At 40.9% G+C, this 19,837-nt stretch overlaps 1 protein-coding gene across 5 annotated transcripts in view; it reads right to left on the reverse strand.

The window, feature by feature from the left end:
• Positions 1-19,837, reverse strand: part of LOC121279228 (suppressor of cytokine signaling 6) — a 60,511-nt gene that overhangs the window by 11,626 nt on the left and 29,048 nt on the right. Inside the window, exon 1 of one of the 5 annotated variants that reach the window (XM_041190270.1) lies at positions 16,247-16,357. The exons of 3 other annotated variants lie outside the window; for them this stretch is intronic. The gene's annotated coding sequence lies outside the window, so the exon portion shown is untranslated. Of the gene's footprint in view, positions 1-14,849; positions 14,868-16,246; positions 16,358-19,837 lie in introns of those variants that run through there. One more of the 5 variants, XM_041190272.1, reaches the window with a different exon arrangement.

A 19,837-nucleotide genomic window follows, 5' to 3' on the forward strand; every position in this document is an offset into this window, starting at 1 on the left:
TGTGATAACAAATTTGCAGAGGTTTCATAATTTGTGTAGAATGTACTGAGGACAATGTTGTTGCACCATGTGATTGTTGCCTTTTTTCCAAAAAAAGCAACATATGTAGTGATGCTTTTCACCAAACATAGATGAAATGCTATACCTTTAGAAATGTGACTGCAAAGAAATAAGCTTTTTCTAAAAAAATCTGCTGCATAGCTTTTTGTTTATATTTTTCCCAAGCAATGCCCAATAAAATGCAGACCTCAGGAACTGAATTGTTATGCAATGCTTCTGACATTAGCTACTTCTGAATTTGATGTGACAAGTTTTGTAATAATTCAGTCCAAAATCATATTCTCTGTGTTAGTTCTGAGATTCTAATGTGAAAGGAGTCTAGCCAGTCGTAAACAAGTTTCTGGTAGAGTTAAGATGCACTATTGCAGTAGGAAAAGCAGGAGCCCCGCTTGACTGGGCAGTGCAGATACTGTAGTGCAAAATTTAAATGTGTGTAGTGCAGGAGCTGAAGTGGCCACAACAATTCCCAGGCCTCCTTCAAATGCTGACTTCAACCTGATCCGTGTTAATAATGCAGAGACCAGCAGGTGGAAATGAGATTGCAGACCTCTGAAGGCTGGGGTGGGGCATCAAGAGGTGATCATGGGGTCATGGGAAGGCCGGAGAGGTTTTGTGTGGAGGGGTAAAGGAGGCAGGCCTAGGTAGAATTGTTTTTTTCTTTTTTTCTCCTCCTCCTGGCCAGGAAAGAAACCAGTAAAGAAAAAAAATCACATTCAAGCTGAGCCTCTTGTGGCCTTTGAACCATTCAGTGCTAGCCTTCCTGGCACATTCGGCACTCTGCAAGAGTCGCACAGCCCAGGAATAAATTTGTATCAGAGTTCAATTGACAGTATTGGACATCAAGCTTTGAAGGCCCGATACAAGGGCCTTCGACACTGCCTGATAGAATTGCACGGCACAAATAAACTGAATTCTCGCTGGGTTTGGGGTTAAAATCTGACCTTGTGTGCTCAAATTGGAATACATTATCTCATTCCTTGGGCTAACGTATGTCAATTTAATGCAAAAAAATCACAAAAATTTCCTCCCTTTTGCCACACAGAATGCGCTCTCTCATGTTTTGAGGCAGAAAGCTGTCACTGCACACGTGCCAGGAAAGGTTTCAGAACTATATCCTGTCTCAGAACTTAAGACGTTTGTCAAAAACAGGAAATTACTGTGAATATATTCAGCCACATATTACCTCTGCTAGTAACTGTGATTCATATTAGCTTCATTGGTGGTATTACGGGTCCCTTCAAATGCATCTGCTATGGATTGAGCAGTTATGTGGCTACTTGAGGAGTGAGTAGTTCATACAAATGAGCAGAAACATTTGATAATGTCCATTTTTTTAAGTCTTCACATTCACCAAATTGTGGCTGATCAATAACCTCTTCCTTCCCATTAGTCACCCAAGTTTGAGATTAAATAAAAATTGCTTATTGCTTAAAAACTCCTTTTCTCTGCATATGTTGCAAATACACAATTGCCCTTTAGAAAAAGTGTACATTCATCCATCATTTAAAACAAAAAATTCAACTGTCTAACTTACAAATTTTGTATTATTTATCCAGCTCTCTATTATATAAAAAAAGACACTAAGTTGTTCCAGTTTGCCCTGTTAGGAAATGATTTTCTTCAATTGCCTTTATCTATCAAAGGTGCATCTACCATATTCTTTGAATATAGTGTAAGTGAATTTTCAAATAAAAATGAACTGGCGCACTGTACCTTTATGGTACTGGCAGGATCTATGACAGTAAAGTGGTTCTTCCCCAAAGCCTCATCCTGAAGCTTTACCCAAGTTGTTTTCACATGAGGTGATAGCACATGAAAGTGAATCAGTAAACGGAAGTTACACCCAGAAAAGCTCCTGTTTGCAACAGATCAAACAGCAAAGAAGCTTTGCAACAAAAAACGAACTGCACGTGTCAGTTATAGCTCACTTGATAGCACTCTCACCGCTGAGTCAGAAAGTAGTGAATTCAAGTGTTGCTCCAGATACTTGAGCACAAAATCTAGGCTGACAGACCAGTGCAATGCTCAGAGAATGCTGTACCAGCAGTCTTACTGATGAGTCATTAAACTGGACCTCCATCTACCCTCGGGTGGGACGTAAAAGACCTCATGGTACTATTTCAAAGAAGGGCAGTGGAGTTCTGCTGGTGTCCATGTCAATATTTATCCATCGGCCAACATAATTTAAACAGATTATCAAGTCATTATCACATTGCTGTTTATGGGGCCTTGCTGTGTGTAAATTGGTTGCCTCATTTTCTCCATTAAAGCTGCAATTGCACTTCAAAAGTACTTAATTGGCTGGAAATTATTTAAGGTCATGAAAGGCACTATATAAACGCAAGTTCTTTCTTTGCCTTTAAAGGCTGTCAAATCAGCAATCATTCTTATTTCCCCCCCTGCCAACCCCTCCCCAAGATCCTTATACAAATGCATCATACCAGAGTAAGAAAGAAAAACAAGTAGGGTTCCCTTGGACTTAATCTCAAGTGAAGCTTGGAGCAGAGTAATTACCAAGTTTTTGTTCTCATAATGTAACATATTTCTTTTTATTTCAACTGTCAGATGCTGATGAAGCTTTGTGGGCAACAGGTAGAGAAGCCGTCCTGCACTGGCTGACAATCATAGAATCATACGCCATAGAAGGAGCCCATTTGGGCCTATTATGTCTGTGCTATGCTCTTTACTCATCCCTCTGCAAATTGCTCCTTTTCAAGTATATATCCAATTCCATTTTGTAAATTAGTACTGAATTTGCTTTCACCACGCTTTGAAGTGGTGAATTCCAGATCATAACTCACTGAGTACAATGGTTTTGCCTAATTTCTCAGGTGGATTTGTTGATAATTTTCCAAAATCTGTTATATCTGTGATCCTCCTGCCAACATAAAATGTTTTTCCCTAGCTATTCCGTCAAAATCTTAGATACGTCCATTAACACTCCCCTTAACCTTCTCAGCTCTATGGAGGACAACTTAAGCTTTTCTAGTCTTTCCACGTAACTATAGTTTCTCATAGAATCATCGAATGGCTTCAGCACAGGAGGAGATGTGACCCCTTGTGTACATGCCTATTCTCTGTAAGAGCAACTCAGCTCATCCCACAACTCAGCCCTTTACCCATAGCCCTGCAAATTTTCTCTCTTCAGGAACTTATCCAATTCCGTTTTGAAAGCCATGATTGAATCTGCCACCATCACATTCTCAGGCAGTACATTCCAGATCCTAACTGCTTGCTGCGTTAAAAGTTTTTCCTCATGTTGCTTTTGGTTCTGTTGCCAACCACCATGAATTAGTGTCTTCTGGTTCTCAGCCCTTCTGCCAACACAAACAGTTTCTCTCTGCCTACTCAAGATTTTGAAAATCTCTATCAAATCTCTGCTCAACCTTATCTTCTCTAAGGAGAACAACCACAACTTCTCCTGTCTATCCACATAACTGAACTGCCTCATTCCTGGAACCATTCTTGTAAATAGTTGATTGGTAGTGCAGAACTTAAAATATTTTCAACTTTTCGTCCTGCATTCATCAGGACAAATCCAAGATTTGCTGACGCATTGCCATGGAATTATATGTCTTGTATGAATTTTCAGTGCTAGTGAGATGTCAGGTATGTAGCCCCTAAGTCTCAAAGATTGGCTGATCAAATCAAACTGTTCCTCGGGCTGTTCATAATAGGCAGAATACAGAGCGTACTCAACCAGCTCGCGTTTGCAAAACCAACAACAAAATTTTTGCTGTTAGATGTGATTCCAGTCCCAAGTGTGCAAATAGTTACACTAACAACCAATTTAAGAAAATCACTCAAGCTCGTAATGTGGTTCATTAATGCTTGCTAGAGCAATATACATTGATACACGGGGAGCTTTTCTCTGCAAACAAAAGGAATATGTTCGCCTTTTTTTGAATTATCCAGAAGCATGGAGAGTCTATAGCTTCCTGTTGCTTTCTCCATAGCAACTCCTCATCCAGAGTCGGCTTGTAGCCAATCAGCACCCTTTTCTCCTGTAATATAAATTGTTGCAATTGTTTGAAGTTTGGCATTCTTGTGCTTGTCCTGTTGAGTGCAAGATGAAAAGCTATGCAAACTGAAAAGCTATATCTCTCTTTTCAGCAATGTCCTTGCAAGACTTTGCTGCACCCTCTCTAAAGCCTTCACATACTTTCTGTCCAGAATTGGGCACAAAACCCCAGGCTGAACCAGTGCTTTATAGAAGTTCATCATAACTTCCTGCATTTGTACTCTACACCTCTATGTATAATGCCCAGGATCCTGTATGCCTTTTCAATCATTTTGACAACCTGCTTTAACACCTTCTGGTAAATCTCATTTGCACCTGCTCCATGGACCAAACATCTTTCCTGAAGTACATTAGCCAGAATTGGACACAATTATCTACATGCAGGCCCAAACAACGATATATAAAAGTTTAATATAACTTCCTTACTTCTGTATTAATTTCTCTGTTTATGAAGTCAAAGGTCCTGCATGCTTCTCATCAACTTGTTCTGCCACATTTGTCTATGCGAACTTAAGTCTCTGTTCCTGAACCTTCTTTAAAATTGTACCATTACACTTTTATTATGTTTCCTGATTTTCCTTCCAAAATGCACCTCTCACCTTCCCTGCATTAATTTAATCTGACACACATCTGTCCATTTCTTCCTGAAGTTTGCCACTATTCTCCTCATTGTTCACTATATTTTCTAGTTTTGTGTCAACTGGAAATATTGAAATGACGTCCCTATACCAAAATTCAGGTCATTGACATATATCAAAAAGAACAGTAGTCCAAACACCGAACCCTGGTTGTATACACCCCAAAATCTGATAAACAACTGTTCACCACAACTGTATAGTTTTTGCCCTTTAGTCTGTTTTGTATCCATGCTGCCACTGCCTCATCAATTCCATTGCTTTCAATTTAGCTAGCAAGTCAATTGTGGCATTTTATCAAACACCTTCTGATAGTCACAACATTAACTTGTAATACTTTCAATTAAATAACTATGTGCTGATTAGTTGGCAAGTGGACTCTAATTGGTAGAGATGTTGCCATGGTGAATGCACCAGTGATGGTGATTGACAGTTAACTGCCAAGCAGTGTTTGAAATTTAAACCAGGCAGCTTGACCCTGATTGGTCAAGGCATTGCCCTGAGGAATGAGTCAGGGAATGGCTGTCACTTATTTTGTTTAGCTGAAACAGATGCAATGTGTATACATGTTCTGTCTGCCTGCAAAGAACAAGGCCCTATGCATTAATATATGTAGTTTCCAGTACACGCAAATGCACCACACTGTTAGCGTGACTGACAATCTTAAATTATCAGTGTATTTCTTAGCACACTGAGGATTATTTAGCAAATGTTGTCCAATTGCAGAACCACATCTAATGTCGGACACTGTGTTTTGAGTTTTGCAAGCACGGGCTGGTTGGGTACGGTCTGTACTTTTTTTTGCCCATTGCGAACAGCAGCTGGGACGTGCTGTTTGATACGATCTGCCATCTTTGGGATGTAGAACCTAGCACCACACTGGCACTGAAGTTCATATACCACATTACTCATTTGTGTGATAGGCAGAAGTTCTTTTTGGCTTGACGGTAGCATCCTGTTAGTAACAAATAACACTTATGTTTCTATTGCACAGTAGCCGCGTGAAACAGCTTCACCTGTTGCTCAAACATTTGAGATACTTTGCCTTTCCAGGATAACCTGAGGTAGACTGAGCACTTTTCAGGGCCGAAAGTGATAGCCTTGGGCCCACTTGCGAGTTTGCGTGATATACGGCGCGAAATGATCTGATCAAGGTAGCCATTATCCCACCGGATGCTTTTGATACACCCTATTTCAGTATTAAACTCGCATAGTGAGCAAATGGCTCGGGCCCTATTTACAAGGTTGCTGATGAGACCAATCTTATAGCCTGTGGAACTGTAAGAATCCCAACGTGTATATTGACCAGTGAAGGCAGGCTTATGGTAGACCTTGGTAGAGAATCCCCTGGCAGATTTCTCAACTAGTACGTCAGGGAAGGGGAGTTCATTTGACTGTTCCATTTCAAAGCTGAATTTGAGTGCAGGATGGAGCCCAATAAAACATATAAGGAAATTATTATATGCAGCTGCAGATTTAAATTGTTATTTTCCCCTTATATTGGTATTCTTGCAGAGTGCCCTGATGAGTGCAAGATGAAAAGCTTTGAAATTTCGACATGTCTCTCTTTCCAGCAATATTCAAGTTCTGTACTACCAAACGACTATAGTTATAATACTTGGCACTAATGCATCTGGTAGAAGTTTGAACAAACAAAATTTTCCATTCAACTTTTGAGGTTTTTGAGGCAAATTCTAGTCCATACTTTGCGGTCAATATAACACTGTTACTTATGCACAAATGCCACACCAAATTCAGCCGAGGGCATAGCTAAACACAGAAATCAAAATGTTTCTGTCCAAGTTGCACCACCACCAGTATCATGAAAATAGCATCTTGCTGTCTGCCTCATCATTGACAGGCATTTCAACAGTTAACAGAGTAAATGTTGCTTCATGGGTGCCTTTGATACAAACAAAACTCACCACAAAAATTTAAGTCTTGTCCCTTTATTCTAAGCACCCTTTCAACAACGTGATAACTATTAATGACTCGCAGTCAGCCTCTCTAACATGGAGAATGAACAATTACAAGTGTGCAGCCTCATCGCTTCATATTTTACTACTGGAGACTTTAGAAATGCCAAATTTTAAGTTAATTTTTAATATTTTGTCTCTTTTTTTCCCTTTCGCTCTTCATCCAACTTTTCTTTCCCTCTTGGTGCACAGTTTTAACTAACCTGACCCACTTGCAGCTGGTAGGAGGTTTCCGGCAGCAGGCCAGGAACCCAACTGTTGCTGGACCAGACTTTGCTGTTGCTATTTAACTCAGCCAGGGCATTAGCATCCCAATTCCAGGCTTCCCAATCAATCACAGAGTGTGGGCACGATGCCAACCCTCACCTGCTAACGTAGGGATTTCTATTTAAAGGAATTTTAATATTGGTCAGATGGACTTCATTTCAGATTGATTCCTGAGGCTTCATCAACTAGGAGAATGAAATGCTACGTGAGAAGGCTGCCCCCCTTAGTCTGCACCAAACCACCAGCACCAACCCCACCCCCCACCATACCCCTGGTTCTCTGACTCTTCCCTGAAGATCCTGCTGTGAGCTCTGAAGGTCAACAAAGAAGTGCTGCTTCTCGCGGATGGGAAGAAGAGGCCAGCCTCTCAAACCAAGCGGGTGTGGGTGAAAGTGGCTGAGGAAGTGAGCAGGAATGTGATCCCTCAAATTTGGATTCAGTGCCATAAGAAGTTCAATAACCTCATGAGGGCAGGAAAGGCGAGTGGCATGTCAACTTCATGTGCAAACTCCCTTATTCTGATTTTCCCAACCTTCTCCTGCACAGCACTCCTCAGACCAACACACTGTGTTGCCATTCATTCCTCTCTCTCCAGGTACCTCTGCACATCCCCACCTGAACAAGCATGACCAACACGCATACTCATCTTATTGCCATCTCACATACATCCCTCACAGTCACCCCCCACAATGTTGTCAACCCATCCTCTTCACATAATTCATTACAAAAAGACTTGCATTTGTACAGCACCTTTCGCAAACACCAGACATCCCAAAGCCTTTTACAACCAATGAAAGTATGTTTGAAGTTGATTTAGGAAAGGTGGCAGCCATTTGCACACAGCAAGCTCCCAAAAACAGTAATGTGATAATAACCAGATAATCTATTTTTGTGACTGATGAGAAATGTTAGATAGGAAAACAGTGATAACTCCACTGCTCTTCAAAGTAGTTGTCCTGAGGACCTTTCGCATCCAACTGATAAGGCAGAGGGGCTCTCAGTTTAATGTTCCATTTGAAAGACAGCACCTCCACAGCACAGCACAGCACAGCACTTCCTCGGTGCTGCACTACAATGTTGGTTTTGTGATTGTTGTGATCAACTCCTGGAGTGGGGATTGAACCCACAGGATTGTAACATCTGTCAATTCTAGCATCATACCTCCACCAAATGCATCTTTCCCTCACCCCACTCCCCTCCCCCCACCATCAGCATTCCATAGGGACTGTTGCCTCTGTGACACCCTGGACCACTCCTCCATCACCCCCATCTCCTCATCCCCTTCTCACTGCACCTTCCATGCAATCACAGAAGGTGGAGCATCTGCCCCTTTACCTCCTCACCATCCAAGACCCCAAACATGCCTTTCAGGTGAAGCAGCACTTCACTTGCACCTCCTTCAATTTGGTCTACCGAATTTGCTGCTTCCATAGCGATCTTTTCCACATTGGGGAGACCAAGCCAGACGCATGACTGCTTTGTGGAATACCTCCACTCAGTCCGCAAGCATGACCCAGACCTTTCTGTTGCTTGCCATTTTAACACACCATCCTGCTCCCATGCCCACATGCCTGACCTTGGCCTGTTGCAATGTTCCAGTGAAATCCAATGCAAACTGGAGGAACAACACCTCACCTTTTTTTGCCTTCCGGACTTAACATTGAGTGCAACAATTTCAGACCATGAACTCTTTCCTCTGTCTTTACCTCTTATTTAATTCAATTTTTTAAAATTTGTATTTATTTATTCATTCTTTCTTTTAATCTTTTTGCCCCAACACCCTCCTCCACCCACAGGGCATCTGCAACTTGTTCTTATGTTTCACTTTCACAGAGCGCTGAACCTTGTTCTGCTATTAACACATTCTGCTATCTTACCTTTATGCCAATATCAGCACCTTCTTCAGCCTTTAACACTACCATTAACACTCTCTTTGTCCTGTGTCCATGACATCTTTGTCAAATTTCTCCTTAGCTCCCACCTATCCCTGACATTCTATTTTGCTCCAACTGCTCGACTCCCTCAAACAGTATAAAATTCATCATATTTCTACTTCTTTTTAGTTCTGAAGAGGTCATACAGACTAGAAACATTAACATTAACTCTGTTTCTCTCTCCAAAGATGCGGCCAGACCTGAGTTTTTCCAACACTTACTGCATTCTTTCAAATTTCCAGCATCTGCGGTATTTTGTTTTTATCTAAGGAGAAAGGGCACATGGACATGGGGACCAATTAGGGTCAAGCTGCCTGGTTTAAATTTCAAACAATGCTTAGCAGTTAACTGTCAGTCACCATACTGGTGCATTCTCCATGGCAACGCCACTTGCCAACCAATTAACACTCTCTTCACATACAGTATAGATTGTTGTTTCCCCCTTATATCGGTATTCTTGAAATGTCCCGACGAATGCAAGGTGAAAAGCTTCGACGTCTTTTTTTCAAGCAAGACTCAAGTTCTGTACTACCAAACGACTATTTATTACGTAAGCTAAGGAAAACAGGACCTCTAGGGTTGTAATCTCAGGATTACCCCCTGTGCCACGTGCCAGTGAGGCTAGAAATAGGAAGATAGTGCAGCTGAACATGTGGCTGAACAGATGGTGTAGAAGGGAGGCTTTCCGATATCTGGATCATTTGGATCTCTTCCGGGGCAGGTGGGACCTGTACAAGAAGGACGGGTTGCATCTAAACTGGAGGGGCACCAACATCCTGGCTGCGAGGTTTGCTAGTGTCACTTGGGAGGGTTTAAACTAGTATGGCGGGGGGTGGGAACCAGAGCAATAGGTCAGCAGGTGAAATAAAGGGAACCAGTGAATATGGCCAGTAGGACTAAGAGGAAGGGCAGGCAGGGAGAAATTACTGAACACAGTGGGACTGGAGGTCGGAAATGTCTTTGTTTCAATGCGAGGAGTATAACAGGCAAGGCAGATGAGCTTAGAGCTTGGATTAGTACTTGGGACTATGATGTTATTGCTATTACAGAGACTTGGTTGAAGGATGGCCAGGATTGACAGATAAATGTTCCAGGATTTAGATGTTTCAGGCAGGATAGAGAGGGATGTAGAAGAGGTGGGGGAGTTGCACTGCTGGTTAAGGGGAATATCACAGCTGTATGACAGGAGGACACCTCGTTGGGCTCATGCAGCAAGGCAAAACGGGTAGAGCTCCGGAATAGGAAGGGTGCAGTTACAGTGTTGGGGGTTTACTATAGGCCTCCCAATTGCCGGCAGGAGATTGAGGAACAGTTATGTAGGCCAATTTTGGAAAGATGTAAGAGCAATAGGGATGTTGTGGTGGGTGATTTTAACTTTCCCTATATTGACTGGGAATCGTTTAGTGCTAGGGGTTTGGATGGTGCAGAATTTGTAAGGTGCATCCAGGAGGGCTTCCTGAGACAATATGTAGATAGTCCAACTAGGGAAGGGGCAATACTGGACCTGGTATTAGGGAATGAACCTGGCCAGGTGGTCGAAGTTTCAGTAGGAGAGCATTTCGGGAAAAGTGACCATAATTCAGTAAGTTTCAAGGTACTGGTGGATAAGGAAAACAGGAGTCCTCGGGTTAAGGTGCTTAATTGGGGGAAGGCTAATTATAACAATATTAGGCAGGAACTGAGGAATCTAGACTGGAGGCAAATGTTTGAGGGCAAATGAACAACTGACATGTGGGGGGCTTTCAAACGTCAGTTGATAAGAATTCAGGACCAGCATGTTCCTGCTAGGATGAAGGATAAGCATGGCAAGTTTCAGGAACCTTGGATAATGAAGGATATTGTGAAATTAGTCAAAAAGAAAAGGGAAGCATTCGTGAGGGCTAGAAGGCTGGGAACAGATGACGCCTGTGGAGAATACAAAGAAAGTAGGAAGAAACTTAAGCAAGGAGTCAGGAGGGCTAAAAGAGGTTATGAAAAGTCATAGGCAACCAGGACTAAGGAAAATCCCAAGACCTTTTATACATATATAAAGGGCAAGAGGGTAGCCAGGGAAAGGGTGGGCCCACTCAGGGATAGAGGTGGGAATCTGCATGTGGAGCTAGAAGAAATGGGAGAGATACTGAGTGAATACTTCTCATCAGTATTCACCAAAGAGAAGGACTTAGCAGTCGATTTGTCGAGGGAAGAGTGTGTAGATAGCCTGGATCATGTTGAGATCAAAAAAGAGGAGGTATTAGGCGTCTTGAAGAATATTAAGGTGGATAAGTCCCCAGGGCCAGCCGGGATCTACCCCAGAGTACTGAGGGAGGCAAGTGAGGAGATTGCTGGGGCCTTGACAGAAATCTTTGTATCCTCACTGGCTACGGGTGAGGTCCCAGAGGACTGGAGAATGGCCAATGTTGTTCCATTGTTTAAGAAGGGTGGCAGGGATAATCCAGGAAATTACAGGCCGGTGAGCCTTACGTCAGTGGTAGGGAAATTATTGGAGAAATTTCTTTGTGACAGGATTTACCACCATTTGGAAGCAAATGGGCGTATTAGTGAGAGGCAGCATGGTTTTGTGAAGGGGAGGTCGTGTCTCACTAACTTGATCGAGTTTTTCGAGGAAGTGACAAAGATGATCGACGATGGAAGGACAGTGGATGTTATATACATGGATTTCAGTATGGCCTTTGACAAGGTCCCTGATGGCAGACTGGTACAGAAGGTAAAGTCGCACGGGATCAGAGGTGAGCTGGCAGGATGGATACAGAACTGGCTTGGTCATAGAAGACAGAGGGTAGCTGTGGAAGGGTGCTTTCTGAATGGAGAGCTGTGACTAGTGGAGCTCCGCAGGGATCAGTGCTGGGACCTTTGCTGTTTGTGGTATACATAAATGATTTGGAGGAAATGTAACTGAGCTAATTAGTAAGTTTGCAGATGACACCAAGGTTGGAGGAGTTGCAGATTGTGAAGAGGATTGTCAAAGGATACAACGGGATATAGATCAGTTGGAGACTTGGGCGGAGAAATGGCAGATGGAGTTTAATCCGGACAAATGCGAGGTAATGCATTTTGGAAGGTTTAATACAGGCAGGAATTACACAGTAAATGGCAGAACCCTTAAGTGCATCGACGGGCAGAGGGATCTGGGTGTACAGGTCCACAGGTCACTGAAAGTGGCAACGCAGGTGGACAAGGTGGTCAGGAAGGCATATGGCATGCTTGCCTTCATTGGCAGGGGTATTGAGTATAAAAGCTGGGAAGTCATGCTGCAGCTGTACAGAACCTTGGTTAGGCCACACTTGGAATATTGCATGCAATTCTGGTCACCACATTACCAGAAGGATATGGAGGGGTTGGAGAGGCTGCAGAGGAGGTTTACCAGGGTGCTGCTTGGTCTGGAGGTTATTAATTATGAGGAGAGGCTGGAGAAACTCGGATTGTTCTCACTAGAGTGACAGAGATTGAAGGGCGACTTGATAGAAGTTTACAAAATTATGAGTGGCATGGACAGAGTAGATAGTCAGAAGCTTTTTCCCAGGATGGAAGAGTTCATTACTAGGGGACATAGATTTAAGGTGAGAGGAGAAAACTATAAAGGTGATGTGCGGGGCAAGTTTTTTTTACGCAGAGGGTTGTGAGTGTCTGGAATTCGCTGCCAGAGGAAGTGGTGGAAGCACGTACGATAGTGGTGTTTAAGAGGCAGCTTGACAAATACATGAATAGGATGGGAATAGAGGGATACAGACCACGGAAATGCAAAATGTTTTAGTTGACAGGCAATATGATCGGCGCAGGCTTGGAAGGCCGAAGGGCCTGTTCCTGTGCTGTACTTTTCTTTGTTCTTCAAATGGGTTTTTTTTTTCCCTTCAGGGACATGATCTGGAAGGAAATTTGGAGGCGGTGAAATTCCAAAGATCTTACTGATTTTTGCTTCCCCAGTGGCATAGGTCTGTGGAGATTACAAAGCTCACGTTTGAGTTGCTGCAGTGCATCTGATACAGTCATGCTGCAGCTACAGTGTACAGATGAGGTAAATTGGAGTTCAGTGACAAAGGTGCCCATTAAGTCAACTTCCCTGGGTGTGGTGTCAAGCTTTTTGAGTGCTGTTACCACTCATTGATGGGAGCAGCTGCAAGCGTCATACCATCCCCTGAATTGAGCCGTGTAGATCTTGGGACAGATATTGAGGAGTATGAAGCATTCCTTAGCGAATACACAATTTGTTTTGCTCCTGTAGCCAGGGAGTTGATACGGTTGGTCCCATTAGGTTTTTTGTCAATGGTGACCCTCATATGGGAACTAGGCAATGATTTTGTTATTAAAAGTCAGGGGGATGTGGCTGGCCCTTTGCTGTTAGAGACAGTCATTGCCAGTGATGCCAGTGTCAGCCACTATGGTGAGGGAGCCAACCAGTTCTGAAATCAAATGTCTTGTAGCACAGAAAATTTCAAACCTGAATTATGACGGCTAATGAAGTATTCTTGTACAAGCCAACAAACTAGGATTATTATATCAATACTTGCAATTTTTTTTAAAGTCACGTTAAAATTATTGTAAAAATTGTAAATATGATCAATCTTGCCAGTCATAAAAGATCTTACTCCTTCCAAAATGTGTTATATACCGCATAAAATGGACAAGATGGGGTGGCAGTTGAGTATTCCTGTCTGGCCCCCTCAGTAGTTGGGAGAGCTGGAACCGTGGTAGACAAAAAGTGCCAATGAATTGCTTCAACATATTGAACCACATTGTTCCTAGTACAATCATAGCAACAACCAATCCAACATAGCCATTTATTGCCCTAGACATGCCAGGTGCTCAACATTTACAAAAAAACATTGTTAATACATATGGCATCATAAATGTTGATGTGTTTATATCAAGGTTTTTCTTATGGGTAGCAGCAAAGCCAGCAATTTAGATCAACCTCTTCCTGTTGATGAACAACATATTACCCACAGTTGCTATGTTAACTAAATATGCACAAAATAAAAGATCTGAATTGAAAAGATCCAAACACAGAAGTTGTGATTGAGATGAAAACCGGAAATTATCTTAGGAACAAAATGAAGTAGATTGCTAATTAGTCATACACTTAGTAAAACTGCTATAGAGGAACACTGGTGCCATCGGAAATGTTCACATTTTGTTTTGGCAGCAACGTAACATCTGCCTTTGCTAACTTGCCTTCTTTTTAAAAAGCTGGATGGAAATATTCATGCTCCCATGTTTCCCCCCTCAATTTGAGTTTTAATGATTTTCTTTGGTTACTACATTATACGGTAGCATTTGATGCACCATAATAAGATTGTTACAATAAACATAAAAAGACATGGGGACAGAAGAAGGCCATTGTGCCCCACAAACCTTTCCCTTTGGATTAATCTATGTAAGTATTGTAAATAGAAATACAGTAAATCCCGTTTGTCAACCAAAGTCCACGTTACTACCTCAAATTCAAACCGGCAAGAATGAAATACTGTCATCTAATGATGCTTGGCACTGTCACGCCATATTACACAAAGTGTATGCAGTACTGCACAGTCACTTCCAGGTTTTGCCTTCTTACATTCAATCTGTTAAGTATGCTATGGTCCTATGATAATGTCAGCACAGATTCCTCTCCACAAAATTAATGCTTTGACCGAAAAAAAAGTCAAATAATTCAATCACTTGGAAAGGGAACCCAAACACTTGAATGTTAAAAGTTACTTATGAAAGTTGGCACTGATTCAGATTCATTAGAATGACACTTCCAAAACTTCAATAACCCAAGAAATATTGCAACAAAATTTGACACCATATATTGTTGTACAGGTTAAACCATTTTGTTACTTTCAAAAAACACCTTCAATAGTAATGAAGGCATTCTTACTATATAAATACATCACAAAATGACCAATATGATTCTGTAGTTGAGCAACAGGCTCACAAGATGAATAAAGGTCAAAATCAACCAACATAGACTTACAGGTGAATCATCAAGGTACAAGAGTAGCTGTAAACTATTTCAGTCTTTCCTTGTTAACAGTGTCTGCTGCATGCTAGAACCCTCCACAAGAAAGTCTCCCTGTAAATATAGTGAGCTGCCAATTATTCAGCTATATCTCTTCAGCAGAACTAAATCAGCAAGCATGTTATGCTGCAATTTTAACTCCACAGTTGATCTTGTTAGTCTACATTCCTATTTGGGTCAGAGTTCCACAATATACCACAGATGGAAAACAAATGCAGCCCAACTGTGGTCAGAGTCACTAGCTTCAGTTCCCATATAAGCTGACTCACACTGTAGTCATGAGATTTTCCAGAATTCAATGACACTGGGAAGTTCAAAATGCTACATACTGCAATTTATAGTCAAACAATATCTCCTTCATACAACTTAGAACTGTCCTGAACAACAACTTTGTTACATATATGTAAAAGTACTAGTTATATCAATGTAGAAAATGTTGACCGACTAGAACATGACATTTGAAGGAGAGAACAAGGGCAGAAGATGAAACAAAAAAAACATGAAAAAAAGCCTTTTGAGAGTCACCAGTTCTTCATCTCCATGTAAACTGTGACATGTGATATAGAAACAAGCAATTTTAAACATTTACCTCACCTTTTGACAGTGAAGTCAGCTGTAGGCCTAGTCAAAATAAGATCTGCCTTTCAAACACATGATCAGTAGGGAGCACAAGTGCACGTTAGGCAGTCACAAGAAACAAAAATGGGGAAAAAAATTCTCCTGCTTGGTGGCAACTCCCAGCAATATGCTAAAGCGGTAACCGTGACACTTTTTTTTACACAGTCAACCTGTTAAAGAAAATGTGTGCAATGTCAACAGTAAAGTGAACTGGAATATTGCTGCTATTAAGTCACTGTATATGAGCCTTAATTCCTTATTTTCTTCTATTTTTAAAGTTACTGATGCAAGCAGTCACATTTCTAACCTCTATTCACATATAACACTTCAAATTTATTGCAATCATTGACTCCAATGCACTTCTTGCAGTGGTTTTAATTCAGAATGTTACAGTGATTTCGCTTGTGACAACACACAAATCCAGTCATCAATAAATACAAAATAATTTTACATGGAGGCTATTCAGTCCATCTTAATTCTTCCATCCAAAGATGTGCTAATATCAATTCCATTACCACATCCAATTGTTTCTTAAATGATTTCCAGGTTTTTGCCTTTGATAAACATTGGGCAATCTGGGCCTGTTTTTCTACCTTCCTGATATATCCTCAAATTACCTTTGACTGGTATGAACTCACGTACCTAGTTCTATTCCCGAAGTCTGAAAGTAGTCATATTCTGGATTAATGTCTTCACGCCCTTAACAACATTGTAGATCTCGATATAAAATTTACCTCTCAGGTGCATTCTTTCTAAGCAGAATTGCTCAAGTTTCTCCAACTTTCCCCACCAGTTTTGTAATTCTTCTCTGCACTTCCTCCAGGATTTGAATGTCTGTATTGTTTCTTGGCAACGAAACTAGACGGAGCATTTAAGGTGCGGTCCAACCAGAGCAAAGGTAAGTTTGATAATTACTTCCTCTGACTTCATTGGCTGGAAAGTGATTTGGGATGCCCTGAAGTTGTAAAAGGCAGAATATAAATCTAAGTTGGGTCTCTTTCAGCATCAACCTTAGCTATTTCAACATTTTCAAGTATATTCAGTGCCTATTTTGCTACATGAATATACTTTACAATTATCTACACTCAATTTCATTCCATTGATCTGTCTACTTGCATATTTTGTCCAGTGACTACAATGCAAAAAATACGTCACTGGATATAAACGCTTCAGGACATCCAGTGGTGGTGAATGGCGCTATACAAATGCAAATCTTTCTTTTCTTTTTAACTCATTCTGTAACTTCTGAGCTCTCTCTTTTGATTCCAGCAGTCCTGCTAGTTTGGTACCATCTGCAAAACTGCCACTTTACCTTGAGTTTCTGAATGCATATCATTTCAGCAAATTAAAAACAGCAGTCAGTGGTCCCAGCGTCGTGCCCTGAGGCAACTGGGCCTGTCAGCTCTGGCTGCACATATTCCTGGAGGTTTAATCATCTGAGCTCCAGCCTTCAACCACATTGCACATGCTCTCCTGCCACTGGTCACCATTCAAATCCAACCTTGTGGCTCAGTGCCGACCCATATCAATCAGGAAGCCAACATGCTCTTCATTGCACAACTGGATGATTCCTGACTATCAGTCAACTAGGCTTCACCCGCACCACTGCCCACGCACCCCACCCCCCACCCAACCACACAATCTTAATATTTTCGATAATAAATGAAAGCATTCAAAGGCAAAATGATCTTTTTGATACTACCTACCCCCACAACCACCCTTAATTTTTCTCTCAGGTTGTAGGTTGTTTATAGCTGTATCTAGGAGGTTAATCTTTAATTCCTCAATTCTCCTGGACAATCCTGGAGTGTTGGCAACCCTGGAGACATCGTACTCAGTACTTTCCTGCACTCCAACATAGCTCTTCTAATGAACGATAGTTATTATTTTTACCCATTCATAGAGTTCAACCTGAACCCCTAAGGCTTCAAATTTTATGGCCATTTATGTGGAACTTTAAACAGAGATTTTGGAATTCAAGGTGTGTCACAGGCCGCTTGGGTTGTCAACTTTAAAAAAGTTGTGGAGATTGACCAAGCAGGTTCTTCCTCCTGAGTTCACCTTGACTGCTGGTAACTAGATTACTGTTGTACAACAATGCTTTGGCTCTCCCCTTGCCCAAGACACACTGCTCAATATTTACTTCAAATACTTAGATATTCAATTTCAATATTCAATTTCAGATTCAAATATTTACTCAATTTAAAATTTTCAAACTTCAACGACATCTGAACAATGGTCCTTTACAAACGTAAAATTCCCAATGAGGTTAAAATTGTTATAAACATTACTCTGACAAGTGAATTGTATTCGAATGCTTTTCATTAGCAATGAATTTAGACCCTCACTAACCACACCATGAAAATATTTGGTTCATTGTTTTTACATATTGCCATTTTTTCAGGCTTAATGTACTTACTTTTTTATGTGGTTCTGAGTGTTTTTCTGCTTAACTGAACAAGGATTTTACAGCCATCTAAATGGAATTCCCGATAATAAAGTGATATAAGCCATTTCAACACACCATCTACATATTGTACTAAGAGCAAATAACAATTCAGATTCTCCGTAACCAAAAGAGTGGGAATGTAAGACTCAATTAGTAATTATCACACACAGGATGTAAAGAACAAAGTACTCAATTCTCAACACTTTCAGCACGATACGGAGTATGAATTTTTAGAAGGAACACAATACCAGCTTTATGAGCACTAATAATGATTTAGCAAATGTTAAATCATTAAGCTAAGGCATAGACAGACTAACATTTGTATTTTGGTTTTCATTTGTGTTGCTGATGACACACCTGAGGAATCATTAAATGTTTACACCACATGAACTCATCAACAAATTAAACATCACAAATCTCAATGAGGTGACACAATGTGGAGTAAATATCCCACTTTTGCAGATCGTGGAAATGTTATTGCAATATAAAAAGATAAAACTTAAATGTAGTAAATAGTGAGATGGAGATGGTGACAGGCATCAAGAGTACATGGACTGAAGTGGGTAGACACTTGTCAGGTGCAATTTAATGCAGAAAACTGTGACATGATGCACTTTGGAAGGACGAATAAAGAACGGCAATATAAACTTAAATGATACAACTGTAAAAGGGTGTGTGGGAGCAGAGGTCTAGGAATATATGTGCACAAATCGTAGTATGTGGAAGAACAAGTTAATAAGGCTATTAAAAAAAAATAGGGTCCTGGGCTGTACAGAGGCATAGAGCACTAAAGCAAAGTTAAACCTCTATAAATCATTGGTAAAATCTCTGGGAGTATTCTGTCCAATTTTTGATACTACAGTAAAGAGAAGCACAAAGGTGGTACAGGGGAGATTTATGAGAATGGTACCAGGAATAAGGGTCTTCAGATATGTGGGCAGGCTAGGGAAGCTGGGAATGTTCTCATTACAATAGAGATGGTTAAGGTGAGATTGGATAGAGGTGTTCAAAATTATGAAGGGTTTTGATGGAAAAAGGTAAAATGGGCTGAATGGCCTCCTTGTGTTCTATAAGGATCTCTGATTCTATAAGGTGGCAGCAACCAATGGCATTAGAAAATAAATTTATCAATCAAACACTAGAGTTAATGTAAGCACCAAAGGAGATCGACCATAGTTTGATTGCTTAATTAATTCTGCAATATGACTATTTTTTAAAACAAGATTTGATTTTGTATCGCATGCAGATTGCCATTTTGACATAATCAGTATAAGGATGAAAGTCTACATGACAAAATTAAACCTTTTGAACTCCACTACCAATTAAGCAATGCAAACCTCCTCCCACCACCATTCACAATTGATAAAAGTGCTAATTTCGCACAGAAAGCCAATAATAATAAGCTTAAAGACAGACATTTATATTGATGTTTTTAGCAGTTATTTTAATGAAAAGAAAATGCCATGAAAACATTGCAATTGTACTTATTATGTGACAACCTTTGACCCAGAAAATTTTTAATTTCTTTAATACAATTACAGATTCCACAGACCTTTTAAAGAACGGTTGAAAATGACTTTTAAGAGTTTTGCATCAATTGTAAATAGATCAACCGTAATTTTCTTGGATAATAAATTCTGGTCTTTGTGGCCTGACCACCCTTGACCTGGAAACATAACTAACGGGAAGGAAGTTAAGAAAGAAGCCGAATGGCTGGCAGACACAGGAGAACTGCTGACACAAAGGAGAGCTACAAGCAGAGGAGCTGGATGATCAGCACACTGATGCAGACACAAAGAGACACCAGACAAAGGCAAAAAGAGCAGCACAGAATTCTTGAAAGGAGAAGCAGCAAATTACTCTCAGGAAGAGGTAA

Source organism: Carcharodon carcharias, chromosome 6, assembly GCF_017639515.1.
Source record: "Carcharodon carcharias isolate sCarCar2 chromosome 6, sCarCar2.pri, whole genome shotgun sequence".
In the NCBI taxonomy this organism is placed as follows: domain Eukaryota; kingdom Metazoa; phylum Chordata; class Chondrichthyes; order Lamniformes; family Lamnidae; genus Carcharodon; species Carcharodon carcharias.